The sequence below is a fragment of the Rana temporaria genome, chromosome 3 (genome assembly GCF_905171775.1).
Source record: "Rana temporaria chromosome 3, aRanTem1.1, whole genome shotgun sequence".
NCBI lineage: Eukaryota > Metazoa > Chordata > Amphibia > Anura > Ranidae > Rana > Rana temporaria.
This window is the reverse complement of record NC_053491.1, coordinates 197279542-197299741: the sequence shown is the minus strand read 5'-3', so window position 1 is coordinate 197299741 and position 20200 is coordinate 197279542.

Sequence of the window (20200 nt, the reverse complement as noted above, 5' to 3'; positions counted from 1 at the left end):
CATTTTGGAGTAAGCACATTCATCACGCTGTAACAGACAGAAAAGCATGAATCGTCTTTTACTAACACTGAATCAGCTAAGGCAGCCCAAAGGCGAATGGAACTTCCCCTTTAAAGTGACGTCGTACGTGTTGTACATTTTTTAAAAACGATGGTGTGTCGGCAACATCGTTTTTAACGATGAAGTTGGGAAAATGTTGTTTTTTGGACATGCTGAAAAACAATGTTTTTTTTCATGCTGAAAAATGATCGTGTGTTTCTGCCTCTCTGCTCTCCCCCTCCAGTTCTCACTAGAGTGCCGGGCTGTGGAGGGGGCAGGAGCGGCTGTGTCAGTCTCCCAGCGGCTCTCTGAGAGGCTGAGCCAGCTGCCGATCCAGGCACTTGGGTGGATCCCGACTGTAAAGTTGGGATCTTTCCAGAGTCTGGAAAGGCTGAGTGGTGTCACAAAACGGGTCACAGGAGTGTAGAACGAAGTGCACTGCCTTGACCCATAGGAGAAGTGGGGCCAAAAGAGCTTTGGCCACACTTCTTAACCAGTTCAGCTCCAGTTGTCACATACATGTAAAAATCCAAATTTTGGCATTAAAATTACATAAACCCCCAGAACTTTATATGTTTTCTGAAAGCAGAGCCCCTTTAGAATAAAAAGGCGATAGTTGCAAATTTTTGTTTCACGTGATATTTGTGCAACTGTTTATTAACCACTTAAGACCTGGACCAATATAAGGACCTTGCCCCTTTTTGCGATTCGGCACTGCGTTGCTTTAACTGACAATTGCGCGGTCGTGCGTCGTGGCTCCCAAACAAAATTGGTGTCCTTTTTTTTCCCACAAATAGAGCTTTCTTTTGGTGGTATATGATCACCTCTGCGGTTTTTATTTTTTGCGCTATAAACAAAAATAGAGAGACAATTTTGAAAAAAATGCAATATTTTTTGCTATAATAATTATCCCCAAAAAAGATATAAAAAAACGTTTTTTTCCTCAGTTTAGGCCGATACCTATTCTTCTACCTATTTTTGGTAAGAAAAATCGCAATAAGCATTTATTGATTGGTTTGCGCAAAATTTATAGCGTTTACACAATAGGGGATAGTTTTACGGCATTTTTATTAATAATTTTTTTTTACTATTAATGGCGGCGATCATCGATTTTTTTCGTGGCTTTGACATTATGGCGGACACATCGGACAATTTTGACACATTTTTGGGACCATTGTCATTTTCACAGCAAAAAGTGCTATAAAAATGCATTGATTACTGTGAAAATTACATTTGCAGTTTAGGAGTTAACCACTAGGGAGCGCTGTAGGGGTTAAGTGTGACCTCATATGTGTTTCTAACTGTAGGGAGGCAGGGCTGGACGTGTGACATCATTGATCACCTTTCCCTATATCAGGGAACAGACGATCAGTGACATTGCCACTGTGAAGAACGGGGAAGGTGTGTTTACACACACCTCTCCCCATTCTTCAGCTCCTGTGACCGATCGCAGGACACCGGCGGCGATTGGGTCCATGGGTCCCTCGGCCACGGTCACGAAGCTTCGGACCGGGTCGCGTGCAACGTATATGTGCCAACGTATATGTGCAGGAGGCAGTCCTTAAAGCGGAGCTCCACCCTAAATCGAACATAATCTCAATAGTAATAATGCTCATAAACAATGCTTAATTCGATATTTTCATATAAAAAAGTTTTACAGTACCTTATAAGCAAGATAGGCTTCCGGTCTGCAGCCCTCGGGTTTCCGTCGGGTTTTCCATTCTTTCCTGTCCCGCGCTGCGTCTTCTGGGAGCTTACATTCGGCCCTGTTAGAGGAAACATCGCGCGTCACTTCATGCTGCACGAAGTCGCGCGATGTTTCCTCTATGTAAACAAAGGAAGGAGGGCGGTGCAGTGTCATATTCTACAGCGGGCGTTTGATCTACATTACAGGACAGATACCGAGCGGTGGATGCTGGGATTACAGCATCACCGCATCCAGGAAGTCTCTGCTGGTGGGATTCATAATGCCCACAGTGAAGATGGCAACAGCTGACGATAGATGATATAAGTTTTTATTACAGACAGCATCAGATCGGAACGGACCTTGAACACATGAAACGTGAGTTTTATTAAGCCTCAACATTAACTGTTCAACTACCCCCCCAAAAAAAAAACGTTTTGGCATGGGAGATCCGCTTTAAGTGGTTAAACGCAAATTTTCTGTAGAAAATATAAATATAATAAAATGAGTTTTAGTGCATAACCACACCATATAAGATCCATTTTTGGTTCAAATAAATAGATACCTAACATTAAATTTTTTCAAATGGCCTGTTTCCGCGATATCGGCAAAAACTATGGTCCCCAAAAATCACCATAGGTGACGCTTTAAAGCGGAGTTCCAGACATTTTGTGTTTATTAAAAGTCAGCAGCTACAAAAAGTGTAGTTACTGATTTTTAATTAACACACACTCACCTGTCTCACGGTCCAGAGATGCGACCGTCCGAAGCCTCAATGCAGTGGCATCACTAGTGTGGGCACCCGGCTGTGACATCTAGCGCGTTCACAGCCTGGTAAGCACTCCACATGCCTGTAATAGTCTTACCAGCTCCTTGGTTCAGATCACAGCCGCATCAATGTTAAGCGGGTGTAGCGAATATGGGTTAAGACCCACCTGATGTCCTTCTGGTGAGGGGAAAACAGCGACCCTTTAATCCTCGAGCAAACAGTGCTGGTGGTGTGCACGGAATGGTATGCGTGAACACGTGTCTTCTGTATTGGGGTCATTCATTGGTTGTAGCGGTTGTTCAAAGCTGTTTCAAAACATGGCGCGCAGCGCCATACCATCATATCTCCAGCCCAGAGTGGCGGGGGGTGTGTGAGAGACGTCCGGAGGCTGTGACGTCAACGCGTTTCGCAACGGAGTCACGTAGCTTCGTCTGGACGTTGTTATACAGTACTTACCTGCTCTGTGCAGTTGGTTTTGCACAGAGCAGCCCAGATCCTCCTCTTCTCGGGTCCCTCGCCTGTGCTCCTGGCCCCTCCCTCCTGCCGAGTGCCCCCACAGCAAGCAGCTTGCTATGGGGTCGCCCGAGCTTCTCTGTGTGTCCATTCAGACTCAGAGCCACAATCTCGGCCCCACCTCCTCTCTCTCCTCATTGGCTCACTGACTTTGACAGCAGAAGGAGTATAGTGAGTATACAGCGCTCCCAAACTGCCCCAAAGATGCTGCCTGCGGGGCTTTTTCTAACTTCCAGCAAGCGCACCACCAGTTTTGCACAACAAGTTTTCAGGTGCTATTTCTAGCACTAAAACGCCTGAAAACTGCCTCAGTGTGAAAGGGTCTAACTTTTAAACAGACCAAAAATTTTACACTGATTTTGGTAATTTTAACCAAAGATATGCAGCAGTATAAATTTTTGACCCAAATTTATGAAGAAAAATTACTAATATGCAAAAAGTGCATCATATTTCACCTAAAGCGAGTCTTATGACTCGTCTTAGCAGCCCCTGCTCTGCTTTAGTTTCTTTTCAAAGCAAACACAGGAAACAAAATATGTAAAGATAGATTGTAAACCGTGTGCTCTAGTTTTGTTCCTGCTTACATTGCTGTACTGGAATCTGGCCCATGACTAGTTTACAGTAAATCTAACATTACTTTTAATAAGTAAAACTAAAATTGGTATATTATTGAAAATAGTAAAAATGGTCAATATTTAATTTGTTTATAGAAGATGAACATTCTTAATAGGGCTGTTAACCGGTTGAGCATATTTCTGCCCCTAAAATCTGTTGCTGATAACTTGGAAACCTCTTTAATTCTGTTTATGAATTGGTATACTCCCTAGTTTTTAAGAATGCAATTCTTGATAAAGACTGTGGCAACTGTGATACTCTCAATTCATGACAGGTATAATTCTAACACATATTTTACTTAACATTTTTCAACATAAGAAGGGAATATTTTTTTTTGTAAAAATATGTATTTTTTGGGGGATATCTGTTGTGGCATCATTAACCAAAACTCCAGCCAAAAATCAACATAATGAAACAGAATCAAGAAAATGATCATATAAAAAAGATATACAAAGATATAAAAATATTAAAAATCAACATAAGGAAATCCATTTGCCAATTATCTAAATGTGAACAATCATTCCCATAATCAGCAAATAAATACAATACAAATAACCCAATATTTGATGTGCAGGGCTTAAAGTGATTGTAAAGGCTAAGGCCCGGATTCACAGACAGCAGGCGCACATTACGCCGCCGCAGCGTAACCCCTGTACGCCACGCCGATGCAGCGCGGAGAGGCAAGCACCGCATTCAGCAAGCTCTTGCTCCCAACGCTGCGTCGGCGTGGCGTAGGTTTTGAAGGCGCAGGCCGGCGTAGGTGGAAGTGGGTGTGACCCCATGCAAATGATGGTCCGAGCGTGGTGCAGTGTTTTACGCCCGGCGTATCATGAACGGAGCATGCGCCGCGACGTGGACGTATGCACAGCACCCCTATGCGCATGTTCACAACCACGCCGGCGTAACTGCCTAAGATACGCCGGCCCACTGGCGTACGCCAAGCACATAAGTACGCCCAGCCATACGCCCGTCCAGCGCAAAAGTACGCCCGCTTGTTCCCTGGTGCAGATGTACTTTTGTGATCTGTGCCAAGATGTCCGATACTGAGACTGACAGGGAGAGGAGGAAGAAAACATTTTCGATCCTAACCTCTGCCATCTCCAAATACGATTCCTTCCTCCATGGCGCACAGAGCAGGAATACCAGCAAGGCCAGGAAGGTTGAGATCCTGCAGAAGGTGACCCTTGAGCTCAATACCCTTGGGCATGAAACCAGGACCTGGAAGGAGGTCCAAAAAAAAACGATATGCGTCGGCGGGTCAGGGAGAAGCTGGCCAAGGTGAGAAGGCACCTCAGGGGCACGGGAGGCGGACCAGCTACTTCTGTCAAGCTGACAGCTGAGGAGGAGGTGATTGCCAGCTGCCTGGACCAGGAGCAGGTGGAGGGCCTGGAGGGTTTTAACTCCAGTGAACAGGACTTGAGGAGAGGTAAGTGTGTTTCATTCTCCATCCGGTGTGTAGCATGTGAGGAGGTGCAAGGGAACATGTGACAAGTGTGTGGGTCCACCAACATGTGAATGCTTTGTGTCATCCACAGATGTGCTGGAGGGAGCTTGGCCACCCTCTGCTGCTGGACGACCCACGCCATCCAGGGAACATCCTCTTCCAGAGACTGACCCCCTGCCAAGCCATGTAACATCTGGTCTTGAGGTCGTTGAGGAGGAGCAGTTGGGCATCCATCAGGAGGAGTGTGTATATCTTGAAGATGATTCCATCTTGGCCGGTCCCTCCGAGACGGTGGCCCCCCTGACCCCCTCAAGGGCTACCCCGTCCAGGGGAACCCCCTCAAGGGCTACCCCGTCCAGGGGAACCCCGTCCAGACGGACACAACCGGCTACTTCCCCTAGGAAGGCTCTGGGCAAGACTAGGGGTGTAGACGGATCCCTCCAAGAAGGGCTGGAGAGGGAGCAGGCACGGCAGACGCGCCACATGGCAGATATTGCCTGCGACCTGCACCGAGTGGCTGACAGCCTGACCTCCTTTGTTGGGTCCTCAGCAAAGAACCAGGCTGAGTTCACAGTGGCTGTGCAGGGCACCGCAGCCGCTATGCAGCAGTGCCTCACCCAACAGGCTGCACATACCCTGGCCATATCGGACTGCCTGCAGGACGTGAATGCGAACTGCGCAGCCATGGCCACAAGCCTCTGCGACCAAACCCAGACCCTCGATGCCATGCATCACCACATGGTAGCAGGGGGTCCCTCGACATCTGTGGACCAGGGATCTGGGGACGTGCAGGCCACCCAAGACTGGCACACTGCGGCTATTGTGGAGCTGCAGGCCACAGCAACAGGGATCCTGGCAGAGGTGAAGAGCCTGGGGGAGGTTGTGCAGGCCAACACTGCCGCCATCTAGACAGAGGGTCCCCAGAACAGGCGCCTACAGTGCCAGACCAACGCCTGGCAGCTGCAGGCAGAGACCAACAGCGTGCTGACACGCATTGCCGTTGCCTTGGAGGGGAATGCAGGCAACATCTGCCATCAGCTCCAGGAGCGACAGGCCAGGGGATGAACCTCCTCATGATGCCCCCCCCCCACCCGAGTCGTCTCCAAGACAATTGAGGAGCCAAACCCTTGGCACAAGGCCTGGCCCATGAGAGGGCAAATGACTCTCCTCTGGACAATTTCAGCTCAGAGTATGAGCTTTATTTTTTTTTTGTGTGACGTGCACAGATGTATGTGCCGTCCTCCTGTAAGGGCATGCCATGTCGGACAATGGCATGATCCCTATTCTTTTTTTTTTGGCACAGCACCATTGCACACGGTCAGGAGTGCAGAAGTGATGACTGGACACCAGTTTGCAGGGGCAGGGTTTGCCCTGTGATGCTATAGTGTGACTGGTGTGTGAGTGTGTGTGTGACATTTCTGCCAGCAAGGCGTGTCACCTTGGATCGTCAGGGAGAGGTTATCCACACGACCGTGTGAATGTGGTAAGAATGGACAGCAACATCATTGGGGCCTTGGCGTGGCGTTGCTGCTCCCAAGTCCTGCGCGGTGGACTTGGGCTAAACCAATGTGAGGTGGATGTGGTGTGTGTGAGCTAGGGACCACAGTGGTGTACATGCGTGCATTGTCCATGTGCCATGATGAATGTGTGTGTTTAACGTGCAAAGATGCGTTCCACGAGGCAACTCCTGACTGCTGTTCCCTCAGCAGACGGGGTAGCCTCGGGCAGGGGGGGACTGTGTGGCTCGGGGGTCAGGTCATCACATATGTCAATCTCCAGGCCCTTTCTCGTGGCGTAGTTGTACAGCACGCAACATGCACTGATGATCTGGCACACAAAGTTTGGGGAATACAACAGGCCCCCCCCCCCCCCCCGGACTTAAGCACTTTGTGAATTGCCGTATTTCCCTCATTTGCATATTTGAATGCCTAATCAATGGGAGAAGCAACATGCATCCAGCCCATATATGCGCCCACGCTACGCCGGCGTGTGCAAGATACGTTGGCGTAGGGTGGCCAGTTTTTAGGCGTATATTGGTTTGTAACTCTGGCGCACACATACGCCGGCGCACATTTGCACTTACGTCGGCGTAACGTGATTTACGTCGGCGTAAGTGTTTTGTGAATCCGGGCCTAAAGGTTTTTTACCTTAGGGGTTGTAAAAGTTTGTGTTTTTTCACCTTAATGCATCCTATGTTTTCCTAAATAGCTTCCTTTACCTTAGTGCAGTCCTCCCTCACTTACCTCATCTTTCGATCTTGCGTTTAAATGTCCTTATTTCTTCTGAGAAATCCTCACTTCCTGTTCTTCTGCCTTTAACTCCACACATTAATGCAACGCTTTCTCCATGGTGTGGAGTGTCGTGTTCGCCCCCTCTCTTGAGGGGGGAGGGGGCGAGCAGGAGAGTCAGGGCGCTCTCTACGTTGCAGATAGAGAAAGGAGCTGTGTGTTAGTGGGCATCCTGACTCTCCTGCTCATCCCCTTCCCCCTCAAGGGAGGGGGCGAGGAGGACACTCCACACCAGGGAGAAAGCCTTTCATTACTGTGTGGAGTTACAGACAGAAGAACAGGAAGTGAGGATTTCTCAGAAGAAATAAGGACAATTAAAAGCAAAATCAAAGAATGAGTAAGTGAAGGAGGACTGCACTAAGGTAAAGGAAGCTATTTAGGGATTTTTTTTTTTACCCTTATAACCCCTTTAAGGTGAAAAAACACCTAACAATCACCGGCCCCCCAGCCCTCCCGTTTTACTTACCTGAGCCCGTTCGTCTCCTCTGCGCGTCCCCGCTGTTCTCCTCCCCATGGAGTCCCGGCTTTGATTGGATAGATTGATAGCAGCGCTCCCATTGGCTCCCGCTGCTATCAATCAAATCCAATGACGCGGGCGCCGGGGGGCGGAGCCGAGTAATACACTCCGAGGCAACACCCTCGGGAGAGCGCTTCTCCAAGGGGGTTATCCAATGCGGGGAGGAGCCGCGAGAGCCACTGAGGGACCCCAGAAGAGGATGTTCGGGGCCACTGTGCAAAACGAGTTTCACAGTGGAGGTAAGTATTATATGTTTGTTTTAAAAAAAAATAACAATAGAACCTTTAGTATCACTTTAATGCATACTTTCCTGTGTGCCTTTTAATCAATTAAATTTTGTGTACATTTTTTTTATACCTTTCTTTATTAAGGCTCTATTCAAACTTATGAAGGCGCAAACAGTGCACTCATGTTAAATGCACTAAAATCATGCCAAAGAAGTTCTTGTACCTTTTGTTTAAAACACACTGAACCAGAATGCATGGTACTTTGTTACTATGCATTCTGGTACACTAAAATGCATGTGCCTAAGCAAGGATGAATGGCACTGCAGTGGAACTACAATCAGGACATGCATTTTGTCCACTGTGGGAGCAGTTTCCCTGGCACACAGATGTGAACAGAGCCTAAAGATGTCCCTTTTTACACCTTATTTATATAAATGCCTATACTTCCTTGAAGATTGCTTTACAACCTGAGACTACTATTTAACAAAAGTAAAACACAGGTTGCAGGCCAGTTGATGGTTATCCCAAAGAATGTAATTATTAAGTTATTTAGAATTCTTTTTTTTAATTCTTTGTTTCTCTTTAATCAGGGTATAGAGATACAACATTACAATATTACAATTTAGAAGATAGCCAGTAACTCGAATTATATTCCTTTTGCCTATATAATTAGGTCAAAGAAACCCTTTTCTTCCTTTTCTTTCCTTCTTTTTTTTTTTCTAATACATTCTCTATCCCTGTTTTCCTTTTTCTATTTCCATTTCCCTCCCCGTATACCTTCCCCTAAAACCCCGACCTCCTCCTTTCCATGGCCCCGTCGAATGCGAGGGAAGAAAAAAGAAAAAAAGGGAATCCCTCCCTTTTCCTTTTAGTTTCTCCTTTCTTCTTAGTTATGTCCATTTCCCCAAGGTGTGGGGCTATCAGGGGTGCCCTGTCTTCCAACTCCTATCCCTGCCGAACCTACTATTCTCTATTCTCCTAGTAACCTTTTGCCTTCTTCTGATTGTACAAATATCTCCCATGGCGCCCATATTTCCTTGATTTGTTCCTTTCTAGCCATTGTCATGGGTAGGAGGCTTTCCATTATTCCCACTCTTCTAACTTTATTAAGCTACATCAAGATCGGAGGTGCTCGTAGGTCCTTCCTGTACATAGAAATGCAGCTTTTAGTTGCATTTACCAAATGTCACACAACTGAATTCATATATCTTTTAGGTGGAATTTGTGTGTTATTTAAAGGAGTTGTAAAGGAAACATTTTTTTTTTTGCAAGGCAGACAGACAGTGTAATGATTCTGTTAAAAAACAAGCAAATACCTATTAAATTCCTTCATCTATATCACCTCCGGCGTTCTAGTTTCTGTTCTCTCATTCACTTCCTGGTTTGCGGCGCTCATTCATGTAAGAACTACATTTCCCAGTATGCATTGTGGCACGCCCAGTAATTCACACCTCCTTGATGTCTCTAACACGTAGAGAGCGTCCTGCCACACAGATGTAGTTCCCAGGAGGGGGTGAGAATGTCACTGACCACCGCAGTAAAGCCTCCCTTCACGGTGGTGAGTTACAATCAGACAAGCAGGAAGTGAAGAGAACAGAGAAGAAATATAGCAACTTCTGAGCAAAAACTAACAATGAGGAAGTGGAAATGTCTGCAGGTAAAGAATGCTTATTATGAAAAAAAAAAAATCTTTTACAACCCCTTTAACATAAAAAAGGCTTGTTCCTCTGGAATCTGGTCTTCAGTAAATATTTGAGTATTTCTCTGTACTGTCTGCCAAAACTGTCTAATTACTGGACATGACCAAAAAATATGTATCATTGTCCCTTTTTCATCACATCCTCTCCGGGCACCTGTCAGATATTTCTGAAAAAAAATGTTATTTAGAATTCAATAATAAAGGGGTGCTGACATTTTTAAATCCATAAATGTGTGTGTCGCTTCTATTTACTGGTTTTGTTTATGGCCCTATTGCCAGTGTGATTATGGTCCTAAGGGCGCAATGACCTCTGTGTATACAACTCAATGTGTAGCACTTAAAGCATATCTGTGGTAAAAAAAAAAAAAAATATATATTAATTTTCACACTGTGTTTTAATTTTACAGGCTCTGTATAGCCTGGCAGTGATTCATGTAGCCGCCCGGGAATACTTAAATTAAGAAAAATCTTAACTTAAAAAAAAATTGTCAAACCATTAATGCTATCTAATAATGACTATAGACCATGCAGAATGGGCTATATGCGCGTGGATAGTATACTTTATTACATACTGTACATTTATATGTGAAAATTATGTATAAAAACCTACTAATAAGCAACAACTAGAAATAACTTTCCTTGAATGCAGAACAACCTATACAGGTCAGTGTGTAAGTTCTTTGTGCCATTATTCATGAAGTTTAATGAACTAGGTTTTAAAAACTGAATTAAAGAGATGGATGTGCTCTATGAAAAATTACCTTTTAATTCACTAGTAAACATTCAAGTATTCTGTTCATTAAAGCATTTCAAATGATTGATTGCTCTAAAAAGAGGCAATGTACACAGGTAAAGCCTTTATAATTACATTATACATCATTTTAAGAGAACTCTAATATTTTTTTTTACGATATACTTTATCTTAGAGGTATATGAACATGCTATGCAAATAAAAATAAAGCAGAACTACTGCCAATACTTTCTTTTTAGTTTTGACCATAGTGGGCAAGACCCTGTTGGATTTTTATAGCTTGTTTCTGGTGGCTGCTGTCACTAGGCAGAAAATGTGCAGAAATGCTTTGATGAAGGCTTCTTAGCCGAAACGCGTCAACGTAGCCTGTACCCATGTAACTAAATAAAGGACTTTTATTCAAGAGCATCCGAGTCGCCAGCCCTTTTCTCATTCAAGCATTGCATTTTGGGGCCTGAATGTCCTGGCTAAAGCACCGGTCTGCAGTTCATAGATCACCATATTGGCAGTGGAACTGGGGTATCATTTTGCTTCTATAGTGGGCAAGACCCAGTTGGATTTTTATAGCTTGTTTCTGATGGCTGCTGTCACCAGGCAGAAAATATGCAGAAACCTAAAATCTTCTAAACACACGTTAGATAAAAGCATCCTCTATATACATGCAATAAATCTAGATTTTCTACCTACAATAAATCATTTTTTTTCAATAATTTCATTATCAAGCAAATTCAATACATTGGAATAATTTAAAGAAGAACTCCGGAGATTAAGGGCCAGATCCTCAAAAGGGATACGCCGGCGTATCTACTGATACGCCGTCGTATCCCTGTTTCTATCTATGGAACTGATCCACAGAATCAGTTTCACATAGATAGGGAGAAGATCCGACATGTGTAAGGGACTTACACTGTCGGATCTTAGGATGCAGTACCGCAGCCGCCGCTGGGGGCATTTCTCGTCGAAATGCCGCTTCGGGTATGCAAATTAGCACTTACGGAGATCCACGAAGCTTTTACGCTTCGTTTTTTCTCCGTAAGTATTAGTTTGCCATTGCAATATTAGGGCTGCTTTTACAAGGCCTAAACTGTTTAGGCCTTGTAAAAGTAGACCCTTCTATCCCGCGTCGCCGTCTTTTTTTTTTCAATTTTTTTTTTCCCGCCGCAACTCGTATTTTTTTTTTACGCCCGTCGCAATTCTCAAAACCGCAACGTAAAACCGCGCCAAGCACGTCGGGAAAATGACGTCGTGAGCATGCGCAGTACGGCCGGCGCGGGAGCGCGCCTAATTTAAATGGGACTCGCCCCATTAAATTAGGAACGCCTTGCGCCGGCCGGATTTAAGTTACACAGCCGAAAATTTCTAGGTAAGTGCTTTGTGGATCGGGCACTTAGGTAGAAATTTTCCGGCGGTGTAACTTAAATCCGAATATTTAAGTTACACCGGCTGGCTGTGGATCTGGCCCTTAGTCATTATTTAAATTGCTTTATAGATAATTGTGGCTTTTTATTCTCCAAATTCGTTTTTTTTTCTTTTCCTCCTCAGTCTTCTCACAGTGGCCATTTTTTACTAAGGGTCTGCCTTCTGGTCCATGTGACAGAGGCTTCCCATGCAGCTGTGAGAAAGGTTTACGTCACCAGTGCCTCAGTCAACCAGCAAGTGGAATAATAGTAAGTTTAGGTAAGAGCAAAAAACATGTTTGTTTATTCTAATGAATGCAAGATGATTTCATATCAAGGTGATTTTTTTGTGAAATGGGGAAGGGTCCACTCTAGGTCCAAGTGTATGCCACCCCTGGACTTTTTTTTTCTTTTTACGATTTACATTTATAGTGAGCGATGGGAGTATGGTTATCGCTATACTTCCGGAACTCTGACACTGGACCTTTGGGTCTCAGATTCTGCACCTGCTCTGCCCGTTCCTCTTGCCTAGTCATGGAAGGCTTTCTATTATATGAACCTATTCACAAGATGCCAATACTTTTGTGAATAGACAGTGGAGGGGAGGGGCAGGCAGCCACACAGCAGCTGCATCTCTTTTTTATGGCAGGAGTAAAGCAATAGCTGTACTCCCGGCGCTCAGTAAAAATGTAAATTGTACACAAGGTGCCACACAGTTTAACCACTTAACCCCCGGACCATATTGCTGGTCAAAGACCAGAGTACTTTTTGCGATTCGGCACTGCATCGCTTTAACTGACAATTGCACGGTCGTGCGACGTGGCTCCCAAACAAAATTTGCGTAATTTTTTCCCCACAAATAGAGCTTTCTTTTGGTGGTATTTGATCACCTCTGCGGTTTTTAGTTTTTGCGCTATAAACAAAAATAGAGCGACAATTTTGAAAAAAAATAATATTTTTTACTTTTTGCTGTAATAAATATCCCCCAGAAATATATAAAAAAACTTTTTTTTTCCTCAGTTTAGGCCGACACGTATTCTTCTACATATTTTTTGTAAAAAAATCGCAATAAGCGTTTATTGGTTGGTTTGCGCAAAAGTTATAGCGTTTGCAAAATAGGGGGTATTTTTATGGCATTCTTATTAATATTTTTTTTTTACTAGTAATGGCGACGATCAGCAATTTTTTTCAGTACTGCGACATTATGGCGGACACTTGGGACACTTTTGACACATTTTTGGGACCATTTGCATTTTTATAGCGATCAGTGCTATAAAAATGCATTGGATTACTATAAAAATGCCACTGAATGACTGAATGAATGAATGGATTACTATAAAAATGCCACTGGCAGTGAAGGGGTTAACACTAGGGGGCGGGGAAGGGGTTAAGTATGTCCCTGGGTGTGTTCTTATTGTGGGGGGGTGGCCTTACTAGGGGAAATCACTGATCTTCTGTTCATACATTGTATGAACAGAGGATTAGCATTTCCCCCCCTGACAGGACCGGGGAGCTGTGTGTTTACACACACAGCTCCCGGTCCCTGCTCTGTAACGAGCGATCGCGTGTGCCCGGCGGCGATCGCGCACGGGAGTCGGGGGCGAGCGGGGGGCGCGCGCGCCCCTAGTTGCCTGCGAGAGAGCCGACGTAGAGCTACGGGCTCTCACGCAGGAGAGCCAACCTGCCACCGTAGAATGACGGCAGCAGTTCGGCAAGTAGTTAAATAGCAGATTCACACAGTCTCCTCTTAACAGTTCTAGAGATGTGTCTGCTGCAAAAGGTGGCTACTTTGAAGAAACTAGAATATGAAATATATTTTCAGTTGTTTCACACTTTTTTGTTATGTATAATTCCACATGTGTTCATTCATAGTTTTGAAGCCTTCAGTGTGAATCTACAATTTTTATAGTCATGAAAATAAAGAAAACTCTTTGAATGAGAAGGTGTGTCCAAACTTTTGGTCTGTACTGTACATATTGGTCTAAATTTATGAAGAAATTTGATTTTTTACATTTTTTTTCATTGTATATGTTTTATAGAAGAAAGTAAAAAATATTTAAAAATGTTTCCTTTTTTTGTTTGTTTATAGCACACAAAATAAAAATTCCAGGGATGATCAAATACCACCAAAAGGAAAGCTCTATTTGTAAGATTTTTTTTTATAATAGTGAGTACAGCATTGCATGACCCACATAATTACAAGTTAGACCCCGTACACACGGTCGGACAAAACCGATGAGAATGGACCGAGGTTCAGTTTCATCGGTCCAAACCGACCGTGTGTATAGCCCATCGGTCTGTTGTCCTTCAGTCCAAAATTTTAAAACATGCTTTAAAATCGTACAGAGGGACCGCTGACCGATCGGGCCAAACCGATGATTAGTACACAAAAGCATCGGTTCAAAACCCGCGCATGCTCAGAATCAAGTCGACGCATGCTTGGAAGCATTGAACTTCGTTTTTTTCAGCACGTCGTGTGTTTTACGTCACCGCGTTCTGACCAGATCAGTTTTTGAACTGATGGTGTGTACACACATCAGACCATCAGGCCACTTCAGCGGTGGACCGATGAAAACAGTCCGTCGGACCATTCTCATCGGATGAACCGGTCGTTTGTACAGGGCCTTAAAGTAGCACAGTGCTAAATAGCAAACAATAGCCTGGTCATGAAGGGGATAAAATCTTCCGGTGCTCAAGTGGTTAATATTTGGTGGCGACTCTTATCCTGTTGATTTTGTCACTATCCTTATGATCATGCTGGTCTCTTGATGCAGTGTATCCATCTCCATATGAAATATCAGCCAATTAATATACTGAGAAGTATTACTGAGGCATTTAACAAGTCAAGAGGTAATCCTTCCTTGGCTTGCTTGTTTGAAAGCCCAGCATGTGGCGACAAGCTGTCATGAAGCACAGGGTTTATTTATTATTTTATTTTAATTATGACAAATTATATAAAAGTCTGATAATATGCGTGTAAGCATTTAAAACATTATCAAAACCTATCCCTAGCTTCCCTTTAATGAACAGTCATTTCAACTCTGTGTGGGTACCATTATTGCAAGCTTAGTGTGCCAAGGTTATGTAATTGTAGGAAATACCTTTCAAAATAACTTCAAATAGGAAGAATATGTATTTAATGTAATTTCACTGGTTTTCCTTTGTAAAAGTTCAGCGTAAGGTCAAAGGACATCTTTCCTGCTACTTTTTTTTTACATTCCTTCTATAGTAGTATGAATTACACATGTGGTATCACATCTGACTTGGAGGATAAAGTTCTTTACACATACAAGAAAAGTTATGTTGGTACAGTGTTCTTGCCATGTCTGGTTCTTAAATATCAGAGTTTCTACATGTGAAACTAATATGATTTCAGTTTCTTTTAATATGTCACCCAAATTCACTAAACCTATAGGGACTATAATTTCTGGATCTAATTATAAGTTAAATGAGCTATGTAGAAGAAAGTTCACCATACTGAAATTAAGACCTTTATGCTCATCTGGAATAGCTCATGTCTGTACTGCCATTTGCTCCAAGGCCCAGGATGAAAAGCTCATCGAAAACCCGCTGTGAACAGTGGCAAGTTGGTAATGACCTCTGGAATTTTAACGCCTGGAAGCAGATCGATAGCCATGTATTAACGGGTATGTTACACAGGTTCCTTAAACCACTTAAGGACCCCCTACCGACGATATACGTCGGCAGAATCGCACGGCTGGGCACAATCACGTACCTGTACGTGTCTCTTTAAGACCCAGTGGGGTCGCGAGCGCACCGCCGCTAGCGTGCTCCCGACCCGATCAGAAGCTCCGTGACCGCGCCCACGGGACCCACAGACCCGATCACCGCAGGTGTCCCATGATCGGTCACCGGAGCTGAAGAACGGGGAGAGGTGTGTGTAAACACACCTTCCCCGTTCTTCATTGTGGCAGTGTCAGTGATCGTCTGTTCCCTGATATAGAGAAAGACGATCACTGACGTCACACGTCCAGCCCCGCCCTCCTACAGTTAGAAATACATATGAGGTCACACTTAACCCCTACAGTGCCCCCTAGTGGTTAATTCCTAAACTGCAATTGTAATTTTCACAGTAATCAGTGCATTTTTATAGCACTTTTTGCTGTGAAAATGACAATGGTCCCAAAAATGTGTCAAAAGTGTCCGATGTGTCCGCCATAATGTCGCAGTCACGAAAAAAATCGCTGATCGCCGTCATTAGTAGAATTTTTTTTTTTAATAAAAATGCAATAAAACTATCCCCTATTTTGTAAACGCTATCAATTTTGCGCAAACCAATCGATAAACACTTATTGCGATTTTTTTTTACTAAAAATAGGTAGAAGAATACGTATCGGCCTAAACTGAGGAAAAAAAACTTTTTTTTATATCTTTTTTGGGGATATTTATTATAGCAAAAAGTAAAAAATATTGAATTTTTTTAAAAATTGTCGCTCCATTTTTGTTTATAGCGCAAAAAATAAAAACTACAGAGGTGATCAAATACCACCAAAAGAAAGCTCTATTTGTGGCAAAAAAAGGAAACCAATTTTGTTTGGGAGAAACATCGCACGACAGCGCAATTATCAGTTAAAGCGACGCAGTGCCAAATCGCAAAAAGGGGCAAGGTCCTTAACCTGCATAATGGTCCGGGTCTTAAGTGGTTAAGTATTGTATTTATCATACCACTAGAAACATTTTAAAAATACATCAGAAGCATACATTTTTTTTAGGTCTAAATGGTGACATATAGATACTGCATCGCAAAAATGTTTCATTTTTGCAGCAGTTTGACCAACATCAACAACCTTTCACAAATTGGTAAGAGCTTTAGATCCCTTTCACACGGTCGGACTGTTCAGGTCCGCCTGTCAGTTTTGTTGGCGGACCTCAACAGCCGCTCCATGCAATCCTATGGAGCGTCGGATGTCAGCGGAGACATGTCCGCTGACATCCGACCCAACCAAAATCGGACGTATAGCGATACGTCCTCATCCGTCCATGGCGGAAAGGATCGGGTGAAGTGGTGGTGAGGATTGGATTCATCTGCCCATCTTTGAACTTTTGGAACATCAAGACTTACTTGAATCTTCGTTCGGACTCATCAGACATAAATTATCTCACAAAAGTAAGTACACTCCTCACATTTTTGTAAATATTTTATTATATCTTTTCATGTGACAACACTGAAGAAATTACACTTTGCTACAATGTAAAGTAGTGAGTGTACAGCTTGTATAACAGTGAAAATTTGCTGTGCCCTCAAAATAACTCAACAGACAGCCATTAATGTCTAAACCATTGGCAAACAAAAGTAAGTACACCCTTAAGTGAAAATGTCCAAATTGGGCCCAAAGTGTCAATATTTTGTGTGGCCACCGTTATTTTACAGCACTGCCTTAACCCTTTTGGGCTTGGAGTTCACCAGAGCTTCACAGATTGCCACCGGAGTCCTCTTCCACTCCTCCACGATGACATCACAGAGCTGGTAGGGTTTAGGTCTGGAGACATGCTTGGCCAGTCCATCACCTTTACCCTCAGCTTCTTTAGCAAGGCAGTGGTCATCTTGGAGGTGTGTTTGGAGTCGTTATCATGTTGGAATACTGCCCTGTGGCCCAGTCTTCGAAGGGAGGGGATCATGCTCTGCTTCAGTATGTCACAGTACATGGAGGTACAATGGTCCAGACAGTAAAGCGCCTTGAGGCAATTTAGTTTGCGTTTGTAGCGCTATACAAGTTACTCGTTCATTCATTCATTTATTTATTAACAATGGTACTTTACATTGTAGCAGTGTCATTTCTTCAGTGTTGTCACATGAAAAGATATCATAAAATATTTACAAAACAGTGAGGGTTGTACTCACTTTTGTGAGATACTGTATGTGACACATGTGAAAAACGTGTATAATTTTGGATGTTGCTGTGTGCAATATTATATATAATTGTATTCATACACTAAGCCCATTATTTTTGTTTTTTAATATGTGGTGTATGTACAATAATTGTCTTTTTCCCTTTTCTCCATATAAAAATTAAATGATTGTTACTTATCAGCACATAGATTATCCAGCAAGTTGGATGATCTTTGCAATACCAAGCACCTGGGATGGTTGAGATCATTACTGCTGTGCAAGCATAGCCGTCTTTACCGCAGGGCAAAAAGGGGCAGCCACTGATTAGAGCGAGCTGAGCTGGCCAGGACTGGACAAGGTAGGTCTTTCTCCTCCCTAGGCTCCTGCTCCCCATATAGGTAGTTAATCCAGACAGTTAGTTAGTAAATCCTGACCAGTCCAGGCTGTGGCTGTGTCCAGAAGGATTTATTTGCATGGCCTGGGCCACCACCAGACCAGACACTGCTTGATGGGCCTACTTTAGGCCTGATTCACATGTATGCAGGTTGGGGGCCACATTTTCAAAGGCACAGCATCCTATTCATTTGAATGGGCTGCTATGCCTGTGTTTCCCACAGAAAAAAAGGTGCATGCAGCATTTTAAAATTTCAGTGCCCTTGAAATCCATCCTGCTTTTGCACCATGCGACTTACCTGCAGTTCCTTCACTGGCAAGCTTGCTGCATTTTTAGGTATGTGGGCCATGCATTTAAAAACACAGTGCATTCGCGTTAACTGTGCCATGCAAACGCACTGCGTTTTTAAATGCATGGCCCACATACCTAAAAAAGCAGCAAGCTTGCCAGTGCAGGAACTGCAGGTAAGTCGCATGGTGCAAAAGCAGGGTGGATTTCAAGGCCACTGAAATTTTAAAATGCTGCATGCAGTAGCGTACTGTGGGGGGGGGGGCAGCCGGTACATTTTCCCCGGGTGCAATATTCAGGGGGGTGCAGTTTTGTCTCTGCAGCCTGTAAACTTCCTTTTTTTTTTTGATAATTCTATGTGTGTGTTTGTTTTTTGAGATGTTGGGGTGGAGAGCTAAATTTCATGGGCAGGGGGGCAAGAAAATGTTTGCCCAGGGTCCAATCCATATTAAAGATGGCCCTGTGTGCAAGCAATGCTCTTGATTTTGATGATTATGTGAAGTTGGGCCATGTAGGTCTCCCATGTTGTCCAATCTTCATCCAACCAACTTGGTGCACTGCTTGCCTTTTTTTTGTCCATGGGTATTGTAACCCTTAATTCATTGATGTGGAGGTTTGAAGGGAAAGTATCATGGATTTAAACACATTTCATCTTTTTAAAAATGTATAATAGATTTTTTTTTAATTATTTGTTTCAAACGGTTTGCATTCTCATATTTTCCTGTTAAAAGATGAGATTGACTCTGCCCCCTTCTACGTCCTGAGCTTTCTTATTGTTCCTTTGAAGAGGTACACATGGGCTGAATGTCGGAACGACATCAGCCGATTCAATAAAATATTTGGTCCGTGTTGACTGTCTTCTGTCAGATGAACATGCTGGAAAACCAGCAGATGACCGTCTTCCAATCAGACCTGACCAAAGTGTTTTGGAGGGGGGGCCGACCCCCTGTCAGAACACAGTAGAACAGCAGGAAAGATTGTGGTACTAATGTTGGATTGTTAGTACAGAAGCTCTGACCAGAGCTGTCAGTAGTTTTTCGGTCTAGTTTTTCATTCTAGGTTGAGTGAAAAAACTAGCGTATACCAGGCTTTAGTCTTCCTTTTTTTTTTATAATTAAGTGTAAACAGGCACAAATACTGTATCTGCTGACATTCTTCTACTTTGTCCCCTTCTATTGTATGATATTACTGTTGAACATGCCTAGATGCGGTTTGTTGGATACTTTTTTGTCTAAATAAAGGATTTAAAAAAAAAATACTGTATTTGCTGAATTTTAAAAGTCAGGTACTTACCTGTGTTTGGAATCGAGCACTGTCTTCCTGCAGATGGTTCTTCCTACTATGGATATGGGTGCTGGCTCTGACTTCCTGAGGAATCATAGCTGACTCCTGATGTGCAACATGTGACTAGGGATGGGCTATCTGTTCGACTTCGACTCAAACATGAGTTTGACTCGAACACTGGCTGTTCGCCCGTTCACTGAATAGCGAGCAATTTGGGGTGTTCGCGGCAAATTCGAAAAGCCGCGGAACACCCTTTAAAAGTCTATGGGAGGAATCAAAAGTGCTAATTTTAAAGGTTAATATGCAAGTTATTGTCATAAAAAGTGTTTGGGGACCTGGGTCCTGCCCCTGGGGACATGTATCAATGCAAAAAAGTTTTAAAAACTGCAGTTTTTTTGGGAGCAGTGATTTTAATAATGCTTAAAGTGAAACAATAAAAG